The sequence below is a fragment of the Triturus cristatus genome, chromosome 6, assembly GCF_964204655.1.
Source record: "Triturus cristatus chromosome 6, aTriCri1.1, whole genome shotgun sequence".
Lineage (NCBI taxonomy): Eukaryota > Metazoa > Chordata > Amphibia > Caudata > Salamandridae > Triturus > Triturus cristatus.
In genome coordinates, this window is record NC_140589.1 from 1,857,975,780 (window position 1) to 1,857,994,588 (window position 18,809).

At 40.8% G+C, this 18,809-nt stretch overlaps 1 long non-coding RNA gene across 1 annotated transcript in view; it reads right to left on the bottom strand.

Moving 5' to 3' along the window:
• Positions 1-6,085: 6,085 nt before the first annotated feature.
• LOC146822207 (uncharacterized) overlaps positions 6,086-18,809 on the bottom strand; it is a 155,824-nt gene continuing 143,100 nt past the window's right edge. The window contains exon 3 of the long non-coding RNA XR_014962818.1: positions 6,086-6,226. This is a non-coding gene — a long non-coding RNA (uncharacterized LOC146822207). The remainder of the gene's footprint in view (positions 6,227-18,809) is intronic.

Consider the following 18,809-nt stretch of genomic DNA (forward strand, 5'->3'; position numbering starts at 1 on the left):
CACGTTCGGAGGTTTGACGATCTTCAGGGAGCCGCGAGTCACTCAGCAGGGCTCAGGTGTTTCCAAGGCGAATCTGCCGGACCGTCCCCGAGCACCCCTTGTTATAGGGCGACTCCTCTTTGATGTCCGGAGTCTGTGCAGGCAGGGGTCTTGTCACCTGGGGGTCGCTTGTTGGGGGTTTCCTGCTATTGTCCTTTGATCCTTTCAGGGCCGGGTCGGGAGGAGCCCCAGACACCCAGCAGGCGTGGAGCCAGCCCTCGGGGAGGCCGGCGGGTCGATCGAAACCCACCTTCCCAGGGAAGCGCAGAGGTGTGATGGAAACTGCTCCTCCCTTTTCATCCCAAGGGGAGCGCAATGTCCTCCAGCCAGAGTGGCGCCTATGGCTAGGGTCGCGCTGGGGCCGGGCGGCCATCTTGGTGCATGAAGTGGGCATGCGGGCCCGGGGTGGCCGAAGGAGGAAGGCCACGGACGGGGGAAGTCCGGGTCGGGTGTGTGTGTTCTGGTGGGAAGGAACGGCTAGGCCGTGGGCTCGGGGCTGGTGTGAGGTGCGGGGGTCAGGTCTGTCTATGTTACGAGGGCCGGGTCTAACAATGTTCTACAGAACCTGATAACAGCTTAGACTGGCTTATTTTTGTGTCAACAATGTTTACTAAGTGTTCAAATCCTGCTTGATATGCTGTACTAAGCAATGGTGAAATGAATCGCGACACAGGTCCACTAACCTTTTTATAGAGAAATGGCGTTTTGAATATTGTTGTTTTTACTGTAAAACAGTTAATAATGAAGTCACAAAATATTACCATACCTTCAAAATAATGTATGAATGCAGTACTGTAAACATATTCATGGAAACTGCACAGATCCCTTTATAAGGTTTTACAATTTACTACCATGAGTGTTTCAGATAATGATTGTGTGTTGTCAAGTCTTCACAGCACTAAACACAAGTCTGTGCAGAGGGACACAATACTCCAGACAGATGAGAAGAATGCCGAGCAAAAAAGACAATCTTTCCTCCTTTTTTAATTGGCAGGTGAGTGGTAATACCGCTTCAGGTATTCTGCCCCAGAATTACCAATACTGCAAGAAATCTCAATTCCGAAGTGCAAGATGACCGCACCTTTACAGGATTACCTGAGCGGCAGCATCGGGGTGGGGGGAGGCCCTGGGGGTGTTGATGTATGGAGTCTGATACCCCCTAACTCAAATAAATGCATTCTTGGCACTTTAGTTGGGTCTGAGGGCCCAACCTCAGGTCTGCCCTCCGGGTGTCAGTTGTTCTACTTGTGATCCAACTTTGAAGGGCAAATGAAAGAGAGGCAGAGACACCCATCTGGTGGCTGAAGTTCAAAATGTGAACCCAGGTAAACTGTAATCAATCATGGGGCTTCCCTGATTGTCATAATTTAGTGATCCTCAGCACATGGTTTATTTCACAGAGCCTTTTTTTCTTTATTTTCACATAAGAGCCCACTTTTAAATACTTGAGTTCAGGATATGCGCAGAACAAGCGCTTCCTATGTTTAATTTAATAGGCGATAATGTAGCCCCATCTATAATAATAAGTATCTAGGCCACACTTAGGTTTGAGGTGACTACTGACTTTCCACTTAGTTCACTAATTGCATTGTCATGGGGGAGAGGGAAGCCATGAATATTTCTAAAAAGTATCACTTTAAAAAAATGTATGTCTATGCAGTGATATCATCTGATATACTAAGGTTAAACATACATGTGAAAAAAAAAGAAAAACTTTTTTGAATTTTGCAGTGATTGTATAATATTTTGTTTGTTATGTTTGTTGCACAATATTCATGCACTGACTCTTAACAACTGGCTTAGTGCACCGTATTTGTCTGCACGCCCTCCTCTATTTGCTACTCAGGCTCAGTAAATGGGGGCGTTGGTCACCTGAAAAATAATTTGTAAATGCAAGGACTAGACATATGGAGTGCAGCCAACATGCACCAATTTGACAACTCTACTATTAACTCCTTGACCGCGGCGCAAATTCCGCTGCAGTGCTGGTGGAATAATGAGTGGGTGGGGTTTGGACGGCCCCTGGCCGTCCTCCGCACATGCCCACCGTGACGTTGGATGGTCGGGGGCCATTTGACGCACGGAAAGGGTTATGGCTTCTCTTAGCAGAGATGAAATAGAGTGCAAGTAGTGAAAATACATTTAAAATGAGTGATCTCAGTAAAGGGTTTCTAGACTATTGTGTTGGGCATACACCTAGTCATGAGTCCCCAGGGAGAGCTGCCAGTCCAAGGTGGGATGATCAGGGGCACTACTACTGAGGGGTTGTTTGGGGTGTGACACCCCTCAAATGCATTTTTGGTTTTGTAGTTGGGTCTGGGGGCTCTGAGCACGGTCTGCTATATCTGTGTCATTTCTCCTCAATATTATTTCACTATGAGGTTTTCACTTGTTCATTTTTTAGATCAGGATCTTAAATATATATACTGACCAGTTTACCAAACAAGTAGTAGATCTGCACCTATAGAAGTACTCTTTAATGGGTGCAAATAGACTACTTTTAGGAATTCACAAACATTCCCAGCAATAGGCATGAAAAGCTGTACCAGTCTCAAGCATGTAGGCATAATACTGGCAATCAAACACCCAAAGGATGATGGGATAAATGTGTGCAAATATTCGAACCAGTGGCCTTTCTCCAGCTGTGCCACTCAAGACAAGGCCCACCCAAGAAATCAGTAATGACTGTTCCTAATTGAAACAGTCAAGCCCAAACCTTGGTCATCTCACCCCTCCAACCTGCATCCCACAGCTTTTTTAGTTGTGAAATTTGAGATTTATATCCTCAAAATCTAACCTACTAAGCTATGCTCCTGGAGTTACTGTACCTTTACCACAGTGTAATTTGGAAATCATTGTTCTCACTGGGTACACACACTAAGTGTGTTTCTTTGTAAGTTGACTCACTTACTGCACTTCGTTTTTTTTCAATGTTTTCACTAAGTGTCATGTTGGGTTTAAAAAGGGAAACCAGTACATCATTGCACTAATTGAAGTATACTATTGACTGTGTTTTCTATTTTCCTTAGAGTTATAGGCTAAATCTGCGTCTATAGCATTGAGTCAGATCCGAGACAGCGTTTACAATGACGAAGAGTGGAAGTGAGTCAATTTGCCAACACCACGCATAGAGTGATTTAAACTTCAAAACCGCTTCCATATCGGTCCTGATGAAGGCAATTGACCCGCAAGGGCATTCCCTGGCTGAAACATGTTGACCAAACTATTAGGTGTTTCGTATCAATAACTCATCCACTCAAACGCCATGATTTGTTTTAACCTTATCCCTTTCCTGGCTAAAAAACAGTCATTAATGGGAAAGGAAATCATTTTAACCTTTTTTTCATTACTGTCGCTATCCAGACAGTCTCCCTCCTGGTAGAAGACAGTAGATTACTTGATAAGCAGAACATTCAAGTGACAGACCCAATTCTGATGCTATCCACCAAACCACAAGAGTGCAGACTTAATATACACTGCGAACTGTGAATGTGTAGTTGAGGGTCTCTGATATAACTTACCTGAGGCTCTGGAACTTTTACACAAGGGATCCATTCTCTTTTTATTATGGTACTGTTATTTTTGGAAGCCAAATGAATCTCCGCTTCTATATCCCCCTCAGTTCTTCTTGATAGATTCATACAGTGCCTTAAAGCCATGGCCCTCAGAAGCATCATGAACCCCTCTCCCCCTCTCTTTAGAAGCTGAGCAAGGGTGAATGCCACAGGGTAGAGGTGTGTAGCTTGAAGTATTTAAACTGTTTAAAGCTCCTATTACACTGATCAGAGACAGCTACCACCAAACATGAGCTCATAAATGCTTCTGCAAGAGAATAGTCAAAGCAGCTGATGGGTGGATGAACATGTGGAAGGGTGGCAGGATGGAGAATGGTAGGGATAGATGGATTTAGAGAAGGATGAGGAAAGAATAAATGCATGGATGCAGAGATGGATAAATGGAAGGATGAATAATTTAGAGGAGGATGGATGTATGGATGCAGAGGTTTATAGATGGTAGGATGAATGATTTAGAGAAGGTTGGAGGAAGGGTGGGGGGTAGTGGAATCCGACATATGACAGACAGGAGTAAGGTAAGTAATTAAATAAATAAAACAATTTATCTTGCGCGCGCTTCATCGCCGTACCGGTCCAGACGGAACAGGTTCATGACAACAGGCGGTCGGTCTAAATACAGGGAACTTATCAAAGACCTCTTGAGAAGCTGTGCAAAATCCTAATTACGGCTTCCTACTTGTTTCGTTCGCCATTAATCCTTAAGATACGGACTTATCATAGTCCTTTAGAAGCTATGTTTGATTTGGAATCACAGCTTTCTACGTCCTTCACTATTTTCTAATTTCAAAGACGGAAGTTATCCCAGTCACAAGGCCTTACTGAGTGCAAAACTCGCTATCGAAATCAAGACGAAAGAGTGGCCCTTGACACGATTTCAATCTTAGTTCGACTCTTAATGAAGTATTCCAAATCCATCACGTATTACTGGTGAGCCATTAATTTTCTACAAGAAATACCTTCTTTATAAGCCTTGAGAAAGTCACGGATGTGACGAAACAAGTGTTGGCTGTTTCGTGTTCTGAATCAAGGACTGGACCACTTTCTTACAATTATGGAGACTTTTATGTTTGAATGTATCATCGAGATTCGAGTGCTTCAGTTCCTTCAAACTCTGCAACATTTTTTCTAGTGATTTCTGATACCAATGTAATAAATTAGTGAAATGTTTTGATAAATGAAATCTCCTTTGTTTCCTGTGCTAAAAACAATGTTTGCCTTCTTAGTCTTGACTAAACAATGTCACAGATTTTAGTTTCAAATGTTATGAGTGCCGGGGTATACCCAGTTTTTGTAAATCCGCCTCATCCACTCTAATACCACATGCGCCTCACGCACTCTAAATGTTATGCCACCTTTACCCATTCTAATGCCACGTGAACCTCACCCACTTGAATGCACATCACCCTCACCCCAGCCTACTCTGTGCTAGATCAGGCTCACTCCTTTTATTTGAATGCCCTGCTCTTTGCTATATGTAGGTCCAACTGTAGGTTCACATTCAGAACTCACTTATAGGTTCACATGTAGTCTCACATGTAGGTTCATATGTAAGTTCACATGCAGGTTCACATGTTGGTTCACATGTAAGTTCTTATTCAGGCTCGCATGTAGGTTCACATTCAGCCAAACATATAGGTACGCATGTAAGTTCTCGTTCAGGCTCACATGTAGATTCACATGCAGGCTCATGTGTAGATTCATGTATTGATTGACTTGTAGGATAGCATGTAAGTTCATATCTAAGTCCACTTGTAAATTCACCTTCAGGCTCACATGTAGGTTCAAATTAATGATTTAAGAAACAAAATGGACAAATTCTTTTAACACGGTATCTTGAGGCATACGTTTTTTGCCATTACCTTATGCGAAAGTGAAAAGGAGAGTAAACAACTGTTGTAAAAAAACCCTCACCCACCTACCTAGTAGGTGGCATGCTTCATCATTGGGGCTCAACTTTCGCATAAGGTAATGGCAAAAAACTTATACCTGAAGATACCTTGTTAAAAGAATTAGTCCATTTTGTTTCTTAAATACTTGCTGGGGAAGAGGACAAGTTACTCTTTTTTCCTCGCTCTCTTCTTGATTAGATATAGGTTCAAATTAATGCTCACAAGCAGGTTTACATTCAGGCTCACATGAAGGTTCACGTGTTGGTTCACATGCAGGTTCACATGGAGGTTCACATGCAGGTTCACATGGAGGTTCACGTGTTGGTTCACATGCAGGTTCACATGGAGGTTCACGTGTAGGTTCACATGGAGGTTCACGTGTTGGTTCACATGCAGGTTCACATGGAGGTTCACGTGTAGGTTCACATGGAGGTTCACGTGTTGGTTCACATGGAGGTTCACGTGTAGGTTCACATGGAGGTTCACATGTTGGTTCACATGCAGGTTCACATGGAGGTTCACGTGTTGGTTCACATGCAGGTTCACATGGAGGTTCACATACTGCCGGTAACGCACCTGACTTGAAACAACTCATCCCACAAAAGGTGACGCAGCACTTCTCATCATCAGCACAGTTTGTGTCTTCATAGCACCCGAATTCGCCCCCTGGAAGGCAGACAAGCAGAAGATCCCAGCGAGGGGCAGGGCAGGCGCCAGCATGAGCTGTAACAAGAGGAAAGAGGAAGGGGACACAATGGGAGTACTTTGTGTCCTGTACAAATTCAAACGAAACAGATGCTAGACACACACCTCTTTAGCTTAACTGTGCCTTCCCTCTGTATCTCTATATCCGCCCCCTTTCCCCTGCCTTTCCTCCATTCTTTTCTCACTCCCTCTTCTCTCTGCTTCTTTTCCCCTTAGCCTCTTTTCCCTTTGACTCTCTTCTCTTTGCCTTGTGTCTCTGTCTCTTCTGTTTGTCAACCTTTCCTCTTCCTCTCTTCTTTGCACTTTCTCTCCTCTCTACATCTCTTCACTCTGCTTTGTGTCTCCTTTCACCCTCTTCCTCCCCCTCTCATTTCCCTGCTTCTCTATTCCACTCTTCACACTACCTCTCTTGCCTCCAGATTTCGTCCCTCTACCTTTCTCTGCTCTGCCCATTTTCTCTCTGTCTCTCTTATCTCTGTATATATATATTTATCCTCTGCCTATCTTCATTATATTTCACCCCATTGTTTACTCATTTTACCTCTCTACCCCTCTTTGCCTGTATGAATCATTATAGCCCTGATTCCAGTCCAGGCAAGGTGCTAATATGGCATGGATCGGGCCATACACATTATAAATTGAGTCAGCCTGCAAGCACATATGTGCATTTGCTACTCCAAAGAAGGGGCATATTTACAAGTGCCTTGCGCAACAGGAACGTCACTTTTAACAATGTCCCTGTGGCACCATGCCCTGCTCCGTATATGTGTGGGGTATTGTGTACACCAGTGTTTACGGTTATAATGGAGGTAATACACTCCTCTGTTTGGATACCCAATCCCATTCTGTGGTTCATTGTGTTTTTGGGGAAGAGTAAGTGTTTGTCGGTATCATAAGCTACATTTTTATATGTACACATTGAGATATGTTCATTTAGCTGTGCAACTGTGTTAATGTTGTTGTAAAGGGATTGAAGAGGCAACTCAGAGAGAAAGGTTTTATATGTTTTGTAGCAATTTTATCATTAACCTTTCTTATTTCCACTATGCAATATAATGTCCCGCCTCTATTATTTCCGGTATTGTTTTGAAGCCTGGCATCTAAGGCCTCTAGTGTATGGTATTAAACCCATCAATGTTTTGGGTGCGTTTGAAACTGAGGTGTCCCTCAAAGGGAATTCCACTCTGGGTACTGTGCATGGTGTCAAGGACTTATCTTGTCTTTTGAGTTGGTTGGAACAAAAGACCTTTGGATCTTGAGTGTGCACTCAGTAAAGATGTGGGAATGGGAGCAATAATCCTCATGTGTTCCCCACCATATCCATTTGAATAGTGATGCACTTTCTTTTTACCACATTGGAGACTGTGCCTGCCTAAAACCAGGTGGATTTGCACAACAACTCTCACCCCTCACAATATGAGTTGCCCCTGAAGGTGTGTTACATTGTAAGCATAGCCCTTTTGGTTTGCTGTTAGCTGTGGCTGTATTTTAAAGAGTGAAGGGGTTGCAAGGCAGAGTGCTTTCACCATTGATGAAAACGACAGGATAGTGGGGCAGGTCTAGAGCATTCTGGAGGAAAAAGAGGTGAGATTGGACAGCAGCAACTTTGAGTTTGGCTTCACTTAAATTGATAGATTGGCGTGAAGTTCGCATGCTCATTCGAGGTTGTTTTCCCGAAAATGTGTTCCCTACGCCAATAGGTCTAGCATTGGCTGCTGAATTTTTAGCTTTGCTGATGTTTATTTTGCTTGTGAAGGTTTTTTGTATGAAGGTGTGGATTATAGGAACTCAAGAATTCTCTAAAACCAATCTCTAGAGAGATAACATATGCAGGTGTGAAGGGTGTAATATGCTATTACCGTTGTGTGGGGAGGGGACATGGCTCATGTGATTCCTAGCCTAAGTAATTCATGATGCCCTGCTCACCAGTAGCAATAAATAGCATATTGCACACCTAACATCTCCATTTACATGTTACGCCATGGTATGATTTCATGTGTACTTGCTTTACGAAAAGGTAGTTAACCACAACCAGGATACAAGGGGTTAAATGTATGTAGTATGGTAAAGTCACATTGAAGAGACCTCCTGAGTTTTAAGAGAGTTGATTCCCTGTGTTAAGTAATTGGTACATAAACAATCTGAGACATACGCAGTATTGGTTTTCTCAGATTTTTTGTACTGTGGTAATAAACTCAAATTTGACATTTGCAGCACTGTAGCAATACATGTGCACATATGTGGTTATTAGCACAGTTACTGTAAATGCAATGTGTTATTGGGTCACATTTGTTTTCACTACCAGAGCATAAATATATTTATGTAAAAATACATGCTGCACCATTATTGTCTGGCACTGAAAGAGACTACTTATTGAGCGGATGTACACATTATGCAAGAGCAGAATGCCCTATGTTTCACACTGTATACATGAGGTTACCACAGACCAATGGATAAAGAGAGCTGACTGAAAGCCCCTGTAAATTGTAGTATATCTTTCATTAAATCCAAAAGGTGTTGGTTAATACCAGACCTAAAAATGAAAGGCTTGTTTGCAGTGAGGATTGCCTCAAAGTGATCACCCCATCAAGAATGAAATTGTGGGTGCCATTCCACTTAATATCAATGGCAGTACACAACAAACACATGTTAATCTGAAATCATGAGCGATTCCTTTCTGCAGCCATTTTCCCCACTAGAGGCAGTCAACTGCCTGCTGGTATTGCAAAAGAGGACAGTTGAAGAACTGGTGAGCAAGCAGTACCAATGTAAAACCCACGGTAAATGTTTTGCTGCATTCTCCTGCTGGCCAGCCTGCCTCTCTTAAGTACCACAATTTGACCAGAAAGAGGAAGCACAGTCAAAGGAACAAACAGTTTGTCATGCTCTACCACCAAGAGAGCAGAGAGGCGCTATCTTGGATTGGGACAGTATGACTCAAGTCCATCTCAGATGCTAGAATTCATAAGGAATCATCTTCCAGCTAAGGCTACCTGGATGCAACGTGTCAGATAGAAGCCACTCTCAGAATCTAGGTACCTCTTGCCATGGGCTTGGTGCCCTGAACGCAGCCTCCCTACTCAGGGAGTGTGGCCGGGTCGCAGACCCCACAGCCCTTAAACTCTTTCATACCACTGATCCCTGTCTAGTGATCACTGATGCCAATCTGCATGGACTTGGCATCATGTTGCTACAGGCCAGAAATTGCATCGGGGAGGTTGTGGCCTTTGCCTGACAGGATTTGAGAGGCGAGGAGGCTACATATTCTGTAGTGGAACATGAAGGATTAGAGTGTTGGTAGGGTGTTGAATATTTTATTTATTAATTGATTGATTTTTGTGATTTCATATAGCATGCACTAGGCCCAAAGGCATTTCAGCACTTTACAATAGGTTCAAAACAGATCACTAACAAGTGGATAAAATAAAGAAGTACCCTAGGACTAGTGAGTGTCAAAGTATTCCTCACACAAATACATAGACTCTTAACAAAAAACATAGACTAAAGACCAGGTACTATCAACCAATGGGGGAAGACACTGCACCTTGTAAGGTTCAATAATAAGTCATATGGTACTGCTTGTGAAGGACCAGATTTCAAAATGTGGGTGGACCACAAACTGTTGGTGGAGTTATTCACTAGAATAACACAAATGTGTTTCACATCTCTTTATATAGGTTCAGAGTATTAAAGGCCTCAGCCACCTAGCTTCTCAGCTGTTCTGCTGTTTGCCAGTCACCATCCGTCACTTCCAACTGCCTTTCTCAGAACTCCTGAAACTCACACTCACTCCATGTTCCATTCGGTATACTAGATGCGACACACCTTTCCCTTTCCCAATACAGATCCCAAAAATGTACTTTGAGCATGAGGCTATCCCAGCCCTGGAAATCTTGACAGCGAGGAACAGATATCACAACACAGAGAAAAGGGAAAATGGGAAGAGGTTATTCTGCAAACAATTTAACTGCAAACAGATAATATACCACTGCCCAGCTTAAATTATAGCAGAAAATATCACATTGGCTCACTTTCTTTTACCATAGGGAAAACAAAATATGATTTTGATACAACACATAATCCTTCATACGTCATGGCAAACTCACTCTTCTGCTGCTGCATCGTGGTTCCCTTCTCCATACAGGATTGCTAATTCTTTGTGAATTCTCCTTATCCTTCTTTTCTATTTGACATTCTTTTTCTTTCCTTTGTACCACAATCACCCTACTTAAATTCCAAACACAATTATCATCAAGTATAACAACTGCATTGTTAAATATTTTAATCACTTTTTGAGGATTCCCATATTTAGAGGATTTTATCAACCCTGTGGGTAGTTTCACCCGATCCAATCTCCTATTGCCTTACAACATTTCTCCCACCATATCTTTTCTTTCTTTGGATCAACCTTTGTTGTTTAGCTCTCCAATCTTCCTTCACTTTCTTGATCCCCTCTAAAATGATTGACCCAAGAAGGACACATCAACCAGTTGGGTTCCCTCCCTTTGAACAGCTCAAAAGGAACACTTTCCTTGACTGTATGTGATGTAAGGTGATACATTCTACCATTGTAAACCAACAATTATTTTCTCAATTCCCAATATTCCTGCTGTAATGGGCCCAATCTTTTGCATTCACCCCTCCGTTCCTTGATGAGTTTACTTACATCTATTAACTCCTCATGCTTTTCGATCTGTTCCTTCCATTCATCCTTGCTCACCATACCATCTGTGATTTCACAGACTTTAAATTCATCCATTTCTTTGTGTTGATCTTCTGATTCCTTGGACATTATTTCTGTCCCTACCAACCTCAGATACTCTATTTTCAATATCTGGGATATACTTCACTCTAATATTTAAATCCTGCTGAGAAATAACCCATTTGCAGATCCTGCTAGATACAGTATCCAATCCTTTTACCCACAAATTTCTCTGCAATGTCTTCTTGAGATCTTTAAATTCCTCATCATACTGTGTGAACCACTTATATCTCACCCTTTTTTTTAACTTCCTCTTATTATAAGCCCTTGCTGCAAAATGGGGCACAAACCTGTGATAATATTCCGCCATCCCAAGGAACTCGACCTTGTTCTCAGGCATGCATAAAGTTCTGTTCATGTCTTCCAAATTCTTGTTAGGGAAAATGCCCCATACTGTCAGTCAGTTTATGTCCCAAAGAAACTATTTCTTTTCATTCAAATTTGCATTTACTCTCTTTCAGTATGAGACATCTCTACTTAAGTCTTTTGAGGTTAGATGTCTTTCACATCTAACATGGGCTTCAATTGGAATTCCATAGAGCATATTATCAAGGCCATTATCGCCATTTTAGCGGCAGTTTTCTGCCGCTAAAGAGGCGATAATTTTATCGCCTGTTTTGATAATATGCCCCTAAGGTAGAGAATATTTTCGCCCCGTTCAGTTGTGTAAGCATGTCCATGATATTGGATAAAAGGAATATGTCTACCACTACCTCCCCATTCAACCAACTCAACCAACTCACATCCATGTAGAACCTAATCTCACCCGAAGCCTTCCACACTAACTCCACTGGCGACACCCATTCTGACACTTCCACTCCTTCAATTATCCCTTCTTTTTTCAATCTCTCCACCACATCCATCATGTGATGCCTCATGGTAAGAGGAACTCCCTTCACCTTACTTGTAACTAGTTTAGTATCCTTCCTAAAAGAATCTTATGCATATACTGTGTGAGATATCCCAACCAATCTCAAAATACTTCCGGGAATTATTTTTGCCAACAGCTTCTTGATTGTTACATGTCATCTTCTTGTCATTTCTAACAAAATTGGAGGTGAACTATTGGGATCTAAAATTACTTTTGAATCTGATTGTTGGTGCCAACTGATTATACTGTCTTCTTTGCAGGACAAAAATATGTTTTCCTCTGTAATCCTCCCTTTGTATTCAAGTTCTCCCACAAAATACCCTACCAACTTAATGGGTTGTCCACCATAAACTAATTGCCGAATGTCTGCTTTGTATAGCTTCACAATTCCAGACAGTTTCTCATTGGAAAATTCTTTGGGTATCAAAAGTATTTTTGCACCCGAGTCAAACAACCTCTTCACTCATGTACCATATTGTTAAAGATAAGGCGTAGTCCAAGAAGGTGTAAACGGAAGTTTAATGGCACATAAAGGAGCACCACCAGATTACATCCGATACAGCCCGTCTCCAACCACCAACTGCTTATAGATCTCACAGCATGGACCTAATCACTCTAGAATAGAATCAAAGGTTTGTGCTGAGATATTAGTTACAACTCAACACATCTTCCTCCTTTGAACAAAAAAACCCACAAAATATGGGAATAATACAGCATTGAAATCTATCCATATGACTTTTGTCAAAATAGAGTTACACATACAACTTATATCTAATACGAGTAACAAAATCTGATAACCATGTAGGTCTTCTGTGTAAACACTTTGTTTCTGAAGTATGAGGCACAGATACCTTGTTTTGTTCCTGGACATTATGTACGTTACCGTTACCAGAAACAAAAGGATCACAAACAGTATCTGGTATGCAAATTCCTTCAATACGCACATCACTCTGTAAATTGTCACCACCATATAACCATTCTCAATAACATCCTTCCAGACAGTTGCATCTATGTAAAAATCTTGATTAGGTATAGCACGTTCTCCTTTATACAACTTTTTCTCACCCTTGGGGACTGCTATTCTCCTTAAGTTCCATACTTTACCAATAGATAGTCTCACAGAATTGTTTAAAACATCTTTCACAACAAAAGGTCCCATACACTGATTTAGTCCTTTACACACTTTCCAATGTTTTTTTTTACTTTGACCAGCATTCCTTTCTGAATCAAGGGATCCTTCTTAGATCCTTTCTTTATATCTAACCTATTCCTGTTAACAATGTGCTTTCTTTCAATTCTTTTCTTGGTTTTGTCTAAATCAACAGAACTTTTAGTCGAGATTATTAACCAAGATAGATTACTTTTGGTTCTAGGTAATCTGCCTCTCATAATCTCAAAAGGAGAGCAACCAGTCATTTCATTGGGAGTAGTTATAGACTTCCACATGGTTTTCAACACTTGAACCTCCCATTTGTCATTGTCCACACCAGCAATTTCTATGGCACCCTTGAGCACTCTATTACACTTCTCAATAATACCGTTCCCACTGGGATTATATAAAGAGGTAGTGCAATGTATGACTCCCCAAGTACCCCATTGTCAGTAATAATTCGTATAGGAAGGCCTTCTTCTGGAAAGGTTTCACCTAAGAACAACAACACTATGTCAGTGTCTACTCTTTCTACAACCTTCATGACTGGCCACTTGGAAAAAACATCGATGGCTGCAACAATATATTTATTCGCCGTACCAATGGGACCCATGATATTCATGGCAATGGTCTCCCAAAGACCATTGGGAATAAAATGTTCCCCCATGTTGGGTCTCAAAGTCTTTAATGACCTGTCAGAATTTGCACAACTAACGCAATTGCTGACAATGTGTCCAATGAAAGTGTTCAAACCAAGCCACCAAACGTTTTTTTGACTGATTTTTTAGTTCTAACAATACCACTATGACCATCGTGCTTATGCAGAACAATGAGGTATCTCATTCCGGTGGGAGGAACAGCTCTATCCCCTCTCCAAATAGTACCTTTAGTATAGAATTACTCATTTCTCACCTCCCAAAAACTCCTAATCTTAGGGGTAAGGTTTTTCTTGGCAGGCCAGCCCTCAAATATATACTTCTGAATGTCTTGCAACGTTTCATCTGTCAAGTACTCTTCACACCAAGTTTCATTTTTTATAGGCATAGCACCTTTATCATGTACCAAAGCGATGTGAAAGTCATCCCATATGTTTTGGATATTCTCTTTCAAAGGTAAAGGGAGTCTTGACAAAAAAACAACAGTAACGTTATCTTTGCTAGGCACGTCCCCAATTTGTAAATAAGGTCCTGTAACCTCATAGACATTCTGGCAATTCTAGCGGAAGTCTTGATCATTCCGTCAGTGGTAAGTATACATATCAAAGGCTTATTAGCACTCCTAATTTCACACTGTTTGCTCCCAAAAAAACATCTAAAATGTTCCAAGGCCCACACACAAGCTAAAGTCTTCCTTTCTTTGGTGGAGTACTTCTCTTCAGAAGGGGACAATGCTCTTGAAACATAAGCAATTATAGCTCGCCCTCTTTTTCCAGTTTTTGTGCTAAAAAAGCTCCCAAACCTTTTGATCAGTTGTAACAGGTAAGTTAAGGATCCAAATAGTTAGGAGCTGCTGCTTTTTCAATTGCCAACTTAACAATACATCTTTAAACTTCTTTTCACACTCAACATCCCAAACAAATGTACTCTTGTTTTTTAACAATTGCTGAATATTGAAAACTCTGAATGAGAAATTCTGTATGTATTTTGAGTAGAATTCCGTTAAACCTAAAAATTACCTTACATCATCTTTAGAACTTGGAGATGGTGCCAATCAAATGGCCTCTCAAGGTCAGGTTTGGTCTTAACTCCATCTCCACAAAGCAAATGACCCAAATAAGCAACTAAGGTAACGCCAAATTTGCATTTTGCATGGTTCACAGTTAGGCCATTAGTCAATAATTTTCCTAAGACTACTTGCAGTGCACGATTATGATCTGTCTTGTTTTTGCCAAACACAAGAATATTGTCTTGAAAACAAACAGCATTTTTACATTTGCCAAAGATGTTATGCATAATTCGCTGAAACACAGCTTCCGCTGAAGCGAGGCCTAATGGCATGCTTTTAAATTGAAAACAACCAAGTGGTGTGATAAAAGCAGCATACTTTTTACAGCTGTGGTGTAACATGATCTGATGGTAAGCATCTGAAATATCAAGACAAGAGAAAAACTTTGCTTTGCCTACTAATGCAAACATTTCGGAAATGCAAGGTAAAGGAAATTGATTGACAACAATAATATTGTTGAGATGGAGCAAATCAATGCACAATCTGATGTTACCATTAGAGCGTCAGGCAACCAAATTGGGAGAGACCCATTTTGAAGATTCAATTCTTTCAATGATTTCATTCTCGACTAACTTCGACCACTTCTCCACTTCACTCCTCACCATTAAAGGGATATTTCTCACGTTCATGTTATACATTTTAGGACAAGCATTATCCTTTAAAATGATCTTGTGTTTGAAATTGACCAATTCACCAATGTTGTCTCTCAAAACCTCAGGAAACCTATTTAACATGTCCTTAAGACATTTGTAACTCTCTCCAACAAACATAACAGGATCAGGACTGTTGGGACTCAATATAATGTCATGTTTCCCATGTTCGAACTATTCTAAAACGGAATGTCCTTGTATGGATACACACACCACACTCACGGTCTTTAAACCTGAATACAAGTAGATTGAAACCAATTATTTCTATCATATCTCCTAAATATCCCTCTGGATTGATATCTGAAGGCTTTAAATTAGCTCCCAGTTTGGTTACCAACTTCACTATGGAGTATGGAGACCCAAAGTCAACATAAATTTGCACTTCCACTCCGCCAATAATCATGTCGCAAATAAGCTTTATTAATCACAGTCTTGTCAATGTTCAAGATCACAGGTGACTTATCTTTAGTATTTAACAAAAAAGACCTCTCAAGATCCATGTCCTTGCTGTCACCATCACTCTAACAAGACTCACCCTCTTCAACACACTTCACTTTATTGTTCTTGTCTTTCCTGCACCGTTTTACAAAATGTCCAGTGACACCACACGCTGAACACTTTTGTTTAATGCCTAGACCACTTTTGTTGTTGGCCAACTGGAACTTGCTATTGCACCTGTAACACTTGAGCTTATCCTTGTCAGCACCTGTAACACTTGAGCTTATCCTTGTCAGAACCAGCATTGCAGTCTTTTGAAAATTCCATTTTTTTTCTTATTGTAATTTTTCAATTATATACAAGCACCTCCTACTTTAGCCACTGTACTACTACTTTTAATATTATCTTCAACTTTTACTTCTTTAGCACTTCTACACGACATTTCAGCCTTTCTTACTATTGCTAAAATATCTTTGAGTTTAAAATCGCCATCCACCCACAACCTATCTTGAATGGCGGGGTCTCTTACATGCATTACCACATGGTCTCTAATGAAATCCCGTTGTAGCACCCCAAATTGGTAATCAAGAGATAATGTTCTTAATGCAGAAATATAACTGTCTACTGATTTGTCCATATTTTGCTTTCTTTGGAGGAATTGTGTACCTTAAGATGCCAATACAAACTTTGGGTGAAAAGTAACAATCAAAACCATTAATTGCTGCAGAAAACACATTTTGATCACTACCCCCACCAACTCTTGCCATTTGATTAAATGCTTTAAAGCCTTCAGGCTCTGCAGAATGTAAATAAAATCCTTTTGTTTGTGCATCTGAAATTTTTCCTTGGTCATCCAAAGTTTCAATATAGTTTGAAAAATATGCCTTCCATTCTGGCCATTTCATACAAGGGAAACTACCAGCAAGCCAAAAACACTGAGGAGGAGCTAAGCTATAATTTTGTGTAGACATGTTAGTACATATAACAATAACAAAAAAAAACACTTGAAACTGTCTGTGAAACTGTGAAGTCTGCCAAAGTAATGTAATAATAGTCAAAGGGAATTGTTTGCTAAAATAAAACACCAAGCGTCCACACTTCCACCCTTTGAGATTATATCAAGTATGCTTTCATTAAGCATGTTGGTGCAGAATAGATGCTCTACATAGATCAGATGTTGAAAACAAAATAACACAATTACGAGGGGAGAATCTCACCATATGTCCAAAGGTGTGTGTAAATTCCAGTATACAAATTTGTATGAGGAATCCAATTACACAGCGTTAATACCACTTGAAGTGTCTGGTAGAGAATGCGGTTGCCAAGGAAAACTTGCAAATTCAAAATGGCTGTACATAACACACGTAAAGCCGCAGAGCGTCGCATAAACGTGCCAATGAAACGAATGCAGGAGCCAGAGTGTCTGTAATTCCTTGCCAATGAGACTTCTTACCAACAAGCCGAACATAAGGGCAAGAGTGCCCGTAACTTTTTGCCAACCAGACGAACGAAGGAGAAGGAGTGCTCGTAACTTCTTGAAGGGATGAAACGTCAGGCTTCTAGAAGAGGTGAAACGTCACACTCAAAGATACAAGAGAAGTTCTCTTGTTGGATTAGTAGAATCCTCAAAGTAACGGTGAGTCTCCGGTGAAATTTTGAAAGAAGCTAAACTCCCAGTAAGAGAGCAGACACACAAGAAACACTCCGAGGGTGCAAAAAAAAAAATCCAAAAGCGCAGGTGGTGAATACAGGAAAGGGTAGGCAGAAAGACGGCTGTAATGAATTAAAATGGGACAGCCCAAAATCTGAAAAAAAATCAATGAAGAGCAGCTCACGTTGGTCTGTGTGGCGGTGCCAGTAACCCTGATCATCTCCAAATTGTTAAAGATGAGGCGTAGTCCAAGAAGGTGTAAAAACAAAGTCTAAGGGCACGTAAAGTAGCACCACCTGATTACATCTGATACAGCCCGTCCCCAACCACCAACTGCCGATAGATTGTATGGCATGGACCTAAGCACTCTAGAGTAGAATGACGATTCTTCAATTATCATACAGAGAGAATCTTGATTTCATTAAAGACAACGGAGGCGGACATTATGCAATAACTTTTATTGCTGCTCAAGATATGCAGCCCTTTAAAGTGTAACAATTACATCATAAATAAAAACATTCCCTACAGCATAACAAAGTGCCATAGCATCCAATTATCTTCCTCCTAGAGCTGCGATGAAAAGTAACTGTAGCTTCAACTTCTTCCACTATATTAAAAAGCTTATAGGGAAGCTGAATCTGAAAAGAAAAGTAAAAAAGTAATACTTGTTCCCGGAAAGGACAAAAGATTAAATGCAAAAGACATTAATAACAAGAGTAAGAAATCAATCATAAAAGACATACTTTAACAAAACATCCACCAGGGAGTGGTGGGAGGGATAATGTCAGCCTCCGTTGTCTTTAATGAAATCAAGATTCTCTCTGTATGATAATTGGAGAATCGTCATTTCATTACAAGACCGGAGGCAACATTATGCAAGTTCAAAGCTTTTCAATGCGACATTGCTTATATGTTCTACAGGTTTAAGATAACATTTTACAAAAGTTGAGGCATTTGACCAATCTGCTGCTTTCAGAATATCAGAAAGGGATCCCCGACACCAAAATACTTTACTGGCCATAGCTCCACGCGAGGAGTGTGCGCTGAACTTGGACAAATCTATTCCCGCTTCAAACATCACTGTTCTTACCCATCTACAAATTGTAGCAGTAGAGACTGCCTTATAGGGTTTGACAAAAGAAATTATTAATTGGTTTTCATTGCAAAGTCTAAAAATACTAATTTTCTGTTCGTATACCTTCAAGCAACTAACCACACATAGTTTGGGGAAATCCCAAAAATAAGGGTAGAAAATGTTCTCAGACATGGTCTTGGTCCTTTTCCATATTTCAAACAATACTCCATCTGGGGAGTGAAACCTGGTACATATTTCTAACGCCTTAACATCGGATAC